The sequence below is a fragment of the Leptopilina heterotoma genome, unplaced genomic scaffold, assembly GCF_015476425.1.
Source record: "Leptopilina heterotoma isolate Lh14 unplaced genomic scaffold, ASM1547642v1 Lhet_411, whole genome shotgun sequence".
In the NCBI taxonomy this organism is placed as follows: Eukaryota; Metazoa; Arthropoda; class Insecta; order Hymenoptera; family Figitidae; genus Leptopilina; species Leptopilina heterotoma.
The window spans coordinates 634,882-644,784 of NW_025111072.1; the positions used below are offsets into that span (position 1 = coordinate 634,882).

The window sequence follows — 9,903 nt, forward strand, 5'->3', positions numbered from 1 at the left end:
GTTTTCGCACGTAAGGTCCCTTTTCACTTTCCAGGTCACATATAATTACGCACCATTGTGTATATCAACCTAAAAAGAACAATTAAACATTTTTTTATAATTTCCAGTCGCATTAGCAGGATTTTTCCGTGCCAAACTAGCTCTAACTATTCTTGACCCATGGGGGAGTACGGAACCCATATTTCAATTTTTCTTAAATTTTGTGAAACAACGTAAATTTAATTGAAAATAAATACGATATTCGTGTTCAGCAAGAATATATTAAAGCGTGATTAAGATTACGTTGACATTTTAGAAAAATAGGTGTTTTATAAAAATAAACTCCTAACTTCGCAAATGGTGGCAGATTGACTTCTAATTTTTACTATCATCTGTTAGGGGTCGTCCATAAGCCACGTAGCCCCACTTTTTGGGAATGTTGACCCTCCCCCCGTAGTACGCTATTACATGTAGGGGAGAGTGGGGCAAGACGTGATACTTAAGGTTTAAAGCGCAAAAAAACGAAAATTATCGAATATATACTTTATATTATATTATATTTAGTATATATTTAGTGACCCTCCCCCCGTAGTACGCTATTACATGTAGGAGAGAGTGGGGCAAGACGGGATACTTAAGGTTTAAAGCGCAAAAAAACGAAAATTATCGAATATATACTTTATTATTATTTTTAATTATCATTTTTGGAAATCAGTCTTTCATAAAAAAGGCGTACAAAGGCTATCTGTTTCTTAAAAAAGCTTATAATTAATAATATTGGAAAAATTGCAAATTTCTCCATCTTGCCCCACTGGCGGGTAAGATGGGGTACTAACAAAAAACAACCTATTTCTGTCGACAAATTTTACAAGTAAAAGTTGCATCTTCATCTTGATGCATAACTGCAGTGAGCCCATTGGCCGCAGACAAAAGAAGCAGGCCAGCCTTCATTTGAGTCTAAATAATAACCATTACAATAGAGACAAGGTGTATTTTCCACTTTACCATCGCTAATTGATGATTTAACCTGACAAGCTTTTTTCTTTTTGGTCACTCTTATTTTATTCAGTCTTGATTTTAGTAGTTTTCTTAACTTCTCTTATTTTTTTTTGCTTAATTTGTGAACCCCGTCTTGCCCCACTCTCCCCTACCCCATCTTGCCCGCACCTACGAAATTTAATAAAACGATTAATTACTGCAATTTACGATTCAACAAAGAAAACAAACATATGCTTCTCTTCTTCTGTAACCCTTGACAGTTAGAAAAAAATTTATACAGTTCATTAACTGTTATTATTAAATAATAAACGCCTCCTAAAAAAGTGAAAAAATGACAAGAAAATCGTCGAAAACAGTTTTTTTAGTAAAACAGATAAAAGATTTGTTCTCATGGCTTTTAGGTTTTATAAACAAGAAACTATCGTCTCGGTGCAGTATTGTGTAAAATATAATCGCGATTGGTTAATTCGTTTGTTAAATAGGGCCGGTACCCCGTCTTACCCGCTACCCCGTCTTGCCCCACTCTCCCCTATTAGCGCCATTTTTTCCCTTTGTCGTAGTCAATTGCTTGACCCCCCTCCCCTTCAAGAGGTTACATGGTTTATGAATGGCCCCTTAGTGTTAAGACACGAAAATATCATGAATGTTTCAACGTTTAACATATTTCTTAGAATTGTTAAAATTTCGACATCCATTCTTACATTTGTGGAACGCTATCAGATTTAATTTTCTAAATATTATTTAAAAAAAGAATGAAATTAGTGTGAAAAATACTTAATTGAAGTATTATTGTTTCTGTTTGACGATAACTGTTACTATTTAGAAATATGATACAAACCTTTTTAAAAAAACGGTTTATGAGAAATAGTATTCAATATTATGATTTGTTTATTTTATGAAGTAGACAGAAAATTTTTCAATAATTGTTAAGTAATTACTATATAAGACTATGTAAAAATTATGCATAATTTGTTAATTTTTTTAAATGATATTGAATGCATTGGGTACTATTAATTAAAATTATTGCAAAATTTATTTATTTTCTTACATTATTTTTAAGATAATCAGGGTTCTTACACGGAGAAACTTTTTCTTCTAATATTGAATATATTTGGTTATCTTTATTCTAAAAGTACGTTAGAATGTGAGGATTTTTCGTGCGTTGTGCTAATAATTTCAACATTAATACGAAAATATGATAAGTTCGTTATATATTAAGCAACCTTCGGTGTACAAAAATTACTATCTGCATTAGAAATAGTCTTATTTTTCTTTAGAAAAGAATAAAATGCTAGTTTTTGTTTGTGAAATAATACGGTAATTCTAACCTTTTTTCCACATATAGATAGAATATATAACAGACATTCTAACGTAACATACCAATTTTGGAAGGACTGCGGGCGGACTTAACCGATTTCGCCCGAGCATCACCGAGTCCATCACCTGACGTCGCGAACTAACCCTAATGTTTTCGAAGTTGAAATTCACACGTGTATGAAAGAAAAAAACCTTTTATAAATAAACGTGAATGTCTCCTCATGCCAAATTAAATTCAAGAACTGTTCCTCAATATAACATAATTTTTTTCACGACTTTTACTTATTTACATAATTTGATTAGTAAGTTATTTTAAAAAATGCTCTCTCTCGAAGGCACATATTTTTCCACTCGTTTAATATATAAGGACGATTCAGCTGTGTACTTCTAACGAATCGTGCGATCTTTCGGTTTCCGTGACCAATCGTCGTGTCTTTACTTGCGTGTGCGTGTGTGCGTTAATAATATAGGTTAGGTTCTTACGTCGTGTTAAATATATGTCGTAGGCAGATAGCATAATCCGGTAGTATGCAAACTGCCTAGGCAGTTTGTAAACCGCGGGCAGTTAGTAAAATGCCTAAATTTGAATGTATAAAAACAGGTAATAAGCAAAGTACCTAGGCAGTTTACATACTGCCAAAGACGTTTCAGGCAATTAGGAAAATGTATTGAAAGTAGCAATGGGGTGAAAATTTCTCAACAGGCCACCTGAAATGGACTTTTCAAATTTCAAATATTTTTTTCATAATCTTTTGTAGTAAGCCTAACTAAAAACATTTCCGATGTGCGTTTTCAAAAAAATTAATTCTTTAATTATTTATTAAAAATTGAAGTTTTTATTGCCGGTCTAGAGGTTACAAATATTATTCGTTTTTAATAAACTTTTTTTAAAATGAAAGTTTATTAAATTGAGGCCTTGGATCGAATAACTCGCCCGACGCTCGGAGGAACGCGCAACTGCCAGTCAGTGAGCAGTGAGCGCCTCTGGGCCACTCACTGCTACCCGACTGGTATTAGCGCGTGTCTTCGAGCGTCGGGCGAGTTATTCGATCCAAGGCCTCAATTGTTCAGCGATCTGTGGAGGTAGAATTTTGAAAACTGATTACAAATATTTTATTTAATCATATATTTCAACAAAAGAGAAAAAAAAATTTTATGGGAGTATATTTTTTATTAAAATGTATTTCTATTAATCTATGCTACTTTAATTGAAACAAAAGTTCCAGATAAACAATATTTATAAGTGTAGAATAAATAAAAATTTTATTTGTTTAAAAGTATTCATTCAAATTTTTTTAAGCTTTGATTCAAAAATATAATTTGTTTAAATAATTATGTTTAATTCAAACATATTCTAAGTTTTGATTTCAACAAAAATTATGCTTAAAAATTTTATGTTTGATTTAAACTTAAAAGTTGATTATAAATAATTCTTAAATTAACCCAAAAATTTGTTTCAATTAAACTCAAATATGTTTCAGATTTTAAAAAAAAATTTACAAGATAGTATAGTTGTATAAAAGTTATGCCACAGAAAAAATTTTGTGACTTTCAATACATTTTTCTAATTACCTGAAACGTCTTTGGGAGTATGTAAACTGCCTAGGTATTTTGCTTATTACCTGTTTTTATACATTCAAATTTAGGCATTTTACTAACTGCCCGCGGTTTACAAACTGCCTAGGCAGTTTGCATACTACCGGATTATGCTATCTGCCTACGACATATATTTACCTACAGTTACAGTGACATACACTAATGCCATCTACCATCAGATCCAAGTATCACTATCGTCTCTATGAGTTTCTATAGACAATTAATTTGTTGTGTTTCTTTTTAATTCATGGCTTTCCCAACTTTGCAAAAATTATTATTTTCTTTCTAAAACAACATACTAATTTTCGTTAGTTTCCTTATGAAGAACTGTAAAATATATACTGAATGAGTGTTTTTGATAGTCTCAATAGCAATTTCTATAACCTATGTCGTTTTTCCCTTGAATCTAACCTAACATACTAAAATGTCTCACCAGTTTTAAGAATTAGTGGTATTAAAAGTTTCTCCGTGTATGTTATGGCAGTTGCGCCCAGCAAGTATTCACGCGCGTTTGTTTTAGCTAGTTATTATTATAACATAATTATTAAATTACTGATTAAACATAAATTCCCTGAAATATAAAGAATATTAAGAAGCGGATATATTACACGGAAAAAAATGGAGTTTGAAAAACTGGGAGTCAATATTGAAAAAACAGGACTCAGTCCAGTAAAAGTACATTAATTCATTTCCATCAAGCATCTTAGGGTATTGCGTATAGTGTATAGAGGGCCTTAGTTCCAAATGTCACTGTAAAGAGCATTGAAACACAGGCGAAGATTATAAGGCGCGCTGTGTGCATAGTAGAGAAACTGGACTCAGTCCCCTACTTCGAAATTTTCACAATAAGGGAACGCAGGCGCGGAACCTGTCAAAATAAAGGGCCGACGCGACACGAAACGAGTGTTTCCTTTTATTCACTTCGTCAATTTTATATAAAAAAAACAATAACCAATCATTAAAAAAAGAAAAATATGTTAAATGCACTCTTTATATATTCATATTCATTAATTCACAAGTTTTATTCTTCCCACATCTTCATACTTACAATTAACAACTAAATGCATCGGAAAATCTTACAATCATACGGGATTGAACACCTACCTAACCATATACAACTAAATATACGCATATAATTATAAATCGCACGCTTTTACATTAAGCCTCTCGGCTACGCAATCGATGGGGGAAATTTCCTATTTAAGAAACATCCCTTACCAATGAAATAAATTAGATCATGCGTGGATTTTACTTTGTAATTAATGTAAGTATGGATGTCAACAATATTCATAATATTGAATAAATAATATTGCCAACTAGTTTAAATTTGATACGGTTATTGAAATTTAATAATAAATAAATAAAAAACATCAACTTTTTCCTAACCCTTTTCAAGTTTGGCACTTCTAATGGTAAATTTGATTATTCTTTTTTTTCGTGTACAAAATAGTGAATTGACCTTGAATGAAATGTATAATTAATTATTCTCACAGCAATATTTAATAATTTAATGAACTTCACTGCACTGCATAATAGTTCAGAGTAGTAAGAGTAAGTGAAACGGTAAGATAAGTGAACGACCATAAGTGTGAGAGAGAGAGAATAACTTGTGGTTTTCAAGTAGGTATCTACTTTATGTGCACGGCGTTCATTCTTCGAAAGAACTGGACTGAGTACTAGTTGTTCAATATTCGCTTCTATTATTGACTTGTGTTTTGTACACTGCCGCGTTCTTTTAACAATTACATGAGAATGTAATTTCTCATTCCAATTTTTTATACTCTTATTCCCTCTTAGACTATATAAACAGTCTTGTTTAAGCTGATGAATGGGATAACTTGTATTGAGTGCCAAAGTGTTCAGCTATGAAACTTCTAATACTATAGTGTGTACCTGTCACATATTATTCTATAAAGGAATACTACACTGACTGCATAAATCATTTTTCCATTTTTCTCCGTGTACACGGAAAAAAAAGTACGTGAATCCTTCCTTGACAGTGCTTGACTTTTGGATAGGACACAAAATACAAGGCTGGTTTATATACTTTTTATTAGAAAATATAGAAAAGTCCTAGAATTATTCTAGTACTAGTACGGCCCATACTAGTACTAGAATAATTCTAGGACTTTCTTATATTTTCTAATAAAAAGTATATGCACCAGTCTTGTATTTTGTGTCCTATCCAAAAGTCAAGCACTGTCAAGGAAGGATTCATGTACTTTTTTTTCCGTGTACATTGCAGCGCGGCGGTTCCCGTCGATCACGGAAGTTAAGCAACTTTGGTCGCGGTTACTACTTGGATGGGTGACTGCTCGGGGATATGCCGTATTACCGTGTTTTTCTGACAAAAAAAAAAGTTTGTGTGTGTGTATGTTTTAGCCGTTTAAGAGAAATTTGTTCGTTTGGAAAAAATAAAAAAATTATAAAGATGTGTATGTGAGTGTGTGTAAAGTTAAAAAAAAGATTTATATATAGAAGTATTTGTAGCTGTGAAAATTAATTATAATATGTAAAAAATATGTAAACCTAATTTTCTTTTTTCAATTTATCGTTTGTATTTTTTTAACCCCATAAAAGGATTGGATTAACAATATGGTGTAATTGAACCAATAGCTACAACTAAAAAAATTTTTGTATCATAAAAATGCCCGGGTGTCATTGATTCAACAGCATTTTTTTCTTCGTGTATTTATTCGAATATTTAATAAACCTAGCGATTGAAGGGAACTAAAAGTGTCCTAGCGGTGGCTTTCTATTTCTGGTAGGGCCATCACAGGGAAATCAAGCTAGAGCCCGATCTGCGATTTCTCGCTGTCCGCGAGCGTGACGAAAGGTACCGGGGCCCGACCAGATTTTCTCTTCCAGAACCCTGCTAGCAGTAGGGAAATACAGCGAAGACCCTATCAGAACCCAACTCAAGTTTCTACACGGGATACGTCACGTAAATTACATGAGTATATTACGTATGTAAATTACCTCAAAAATTTCAAACACAATGCATTTTTTATGGTGGGGGGTAAAATACCTATGTAATTTACTTCAAAAACCTCGAGAGACGCGTCACTTTCCAACACTGACTATCATTATTACAGCTTGGCCGCACTGAGGAAAATTGTCGCACTAATCACATCCAAAAACATATCTATCGCTCTAACCTGCCCAAATCAATTATCTGATGTATATAAAATAAATTATCTTTAGGATCTTGAAGCAAAAATAATAGTGGTGAAGTCGTGAACATACTTTGAGACTTACTCTTTGGATATCCTAGGGGCATCTCCTTAGAATATCTAAAGATATCCCTAGGTTATTCGCAGGATGTCTTACATTTATTCGAATAATATATCCATAAAATATCATCAAAATATACTCGAATGTCGATAAACCGGTTATACTCGGAGAGATTTTCTACAGAATCCCTCTCCACTGGCGAGAAAACCCATTAGACGTGTGGTCCAGGCAAATGCGAGTACTCCTAATTTCAAGACGTTCTGTAGACGCAAAATTTAGTATTAAGTTTAATAAGGAAATTTGTAAAGAGAAAAATTACGAAATGTAAAAACACTTGTATAGCCAAGTATGTAGGTTTGGATAACCTCTAGATACCTTAGGATATCCTGTTGATTTTTTTGGGATATCTCACCCCTATTGAAAATCCCCATATGGGAAACCACATGGGAAACCACATGGGATCCTATGTCAAAAACCATGTAAAACCCTACTTCCATGAAGGAAACCACGTGGTTTACCATGTGGTTTCCCATGTCAAACCATATGGGAAATTGAGACAGGATTTTAGTTAGGAATAGACATGGGAAATTTAAACAGTTCATCTATACATAAAACCATATCAAATCCCACATGTTTTTCCCAGTCAAATCCTAAACCGAATCCCATGTAAAAAACAGTATCATTTATTTATAATTATTTTCTCAAGTCAATCCCCAAGTGAAAAAAGTATCATTTATTTATAATTATTTTCCCATGTCAAATCCTAAACCAAATCCCATGTGAAAAACATTATCCGCCTTATTGAATATCCCTACATGGGAATCCACTTGGAATTTTACAAGGGATTTCACATAGGATTTTATATGGGAATTGAAATAGGATTTCATGCAAGATTTCACTTAGGATTTAATATGAGATATCACATAGTATTTTATTAAAGATCCAATGAAGAAATTTTCAAAGGATTAAAAATTATTTAATAAAAAATTAAATAATAAATAGTATTAGTGTTACAAGTCATCAAAAAAGTAAAAAAACGATCATTTGAAACACGTCCTCTCTGCTACAGGTTCTCAGCTTTTATATACTTCCAGAATCGTCTCAACAGCGAGAGAAGTCACTTTCGCCACCTAGCGGTGAAAGTATAGGAGCGACAGTAATCTTTATCATTACTAAGGAAACCATGTGGAATACCACGTAGGATTCCATGTGGTTTCCTACGTGGGGATTTACATGGGATTTTACTTAGGAATTTAAGTAGAAATAAATTCCCAAATGAATTCCTAAGTAAAATCCCATGTAAATCCCCACGTAGGAAACCACATGGAATCCTACGTGGTATTCCACATGGTTTCCTTAGTAATGTTAAAGATTACTGTCGCTCCTATACTTTCACCGCTAGGTGGCGAAAGTGACTTCTCTCGCTGTTGAGACGATTCTGGAAGTATATAAAAGCTGAGAACCTGTAGGAGAGAGGACGTGTTTCAAATGATAGTTTTTTTACTTTTTTGATGACTTGTAACACTAATACTATTTATTATTTAATTTTTTATTAAATAATTTTTAATCCTTTGAAAATTTCTTCATTGGATCTTTAATAAAATACTATGTGATATCTCATATTAAATCCTAGGTGAAATCTTGCATGAAATCCTATGTCAATTCCCATATAAAGTCCTATGTGAAATCCCTTGTAAAATTCCAAGTGGATTCCCATGTAGGGATATTCAATAAGGCGGATAATGTTTTTCACATGGTATTTGGTTTAGGATTTGACATGGGAAAATAATTATAAATAAATAATACTGTTTTTCACTTGGGGATTGACTTGGGAAAATAATTATAAATAAATGATACTGTTTTTCACATGGGATTCGGTTTAGGATTTGACTGGGAAAAACATGTGGGATTTGATATGGTTTTATGTATAGATGAACTGTTTAAATTTCCCATGTCTATTCCTAACTAAAATCCTGTCTCAATTTCCCATATGGTTTGACATGGGAAACCACATGGTAAACCACGTGGTTTCCTTCATGGAAGTAGGGTTTTACATGGTTTTTGACATAGGATCCCATGTGGTTTCCCATGTGGTTTCCCATATGGGGATTTTCAATAGGGACATCTGTTCAGAATAACCTAAGGATACACTCAGGATATCCTTTTGTTGTGAGGAAATACCAAGCTTATTATATGCAATATACTAATAAGAAACTATCTTATCATATTTTATGTCGTTAGAATATTGCAATTTATTGGGAGGATTGGGAACTTTTTTATTGTGACGATCCAAAATATTCCGAACATTGGAATTTTTGTAGAGAACGGTTATGACTTAAGAACTAACATATTTTTTAAAATATATTTGTAGCTACACCCTTTCCCCTCAATATTTCCAGGCTTTAAGGGATTATAAGATTGTCTTTTAAAATATTCAAAAGAAGAATATTCGCTTTTTTAAATCAAGCATTGGGAACCTCCACCAAATAGAAAATGCACTGAACAATTGAATTTATATACTGTCAAAGTACTGAAAACATTTACCATAATTAAATCATTATAAAATAGGTTCAAACAGATAAAAGTTGACTAAATTGTTTGAATATAAAAACATTGAAAATAATAAAATAGAAATTAATTAAATACAACTTATAAATACCTTGTTTACAAGTAAACAAAAATATTAGTGCAATTAATAAATCTGCAGAAGGTTTCTAAAATAGCAAAATATTAATAATAAATATTTAACATACACTAATTTTATCTTAATGATGTTTT

General features: G+C 32.3%; 1 protein-coding gene across 4 annotated transcripts in view; it reads right to left on the bottom strand.

Moving 5' to 3' along the window:
- LOC122506360 (beta-glucuronidase-like) overlaps window positions 1-9,903 on the bottom strand; it is a 623,628-nt gene extending 613,725 nt beyond the window's left edge. For all 4 annotated transcript variants that reach the window (XM_043618482.1, XM_043618487.1, XM_043618486.1 and 1 more), the window contains exon 1: window positions 9,879-9,903. The gene's annotated coding sequence lies outside the window, so the exon portion shown is untranslated. The remainder of the gene's footprint in view (window positions 1-9,878) is intronic.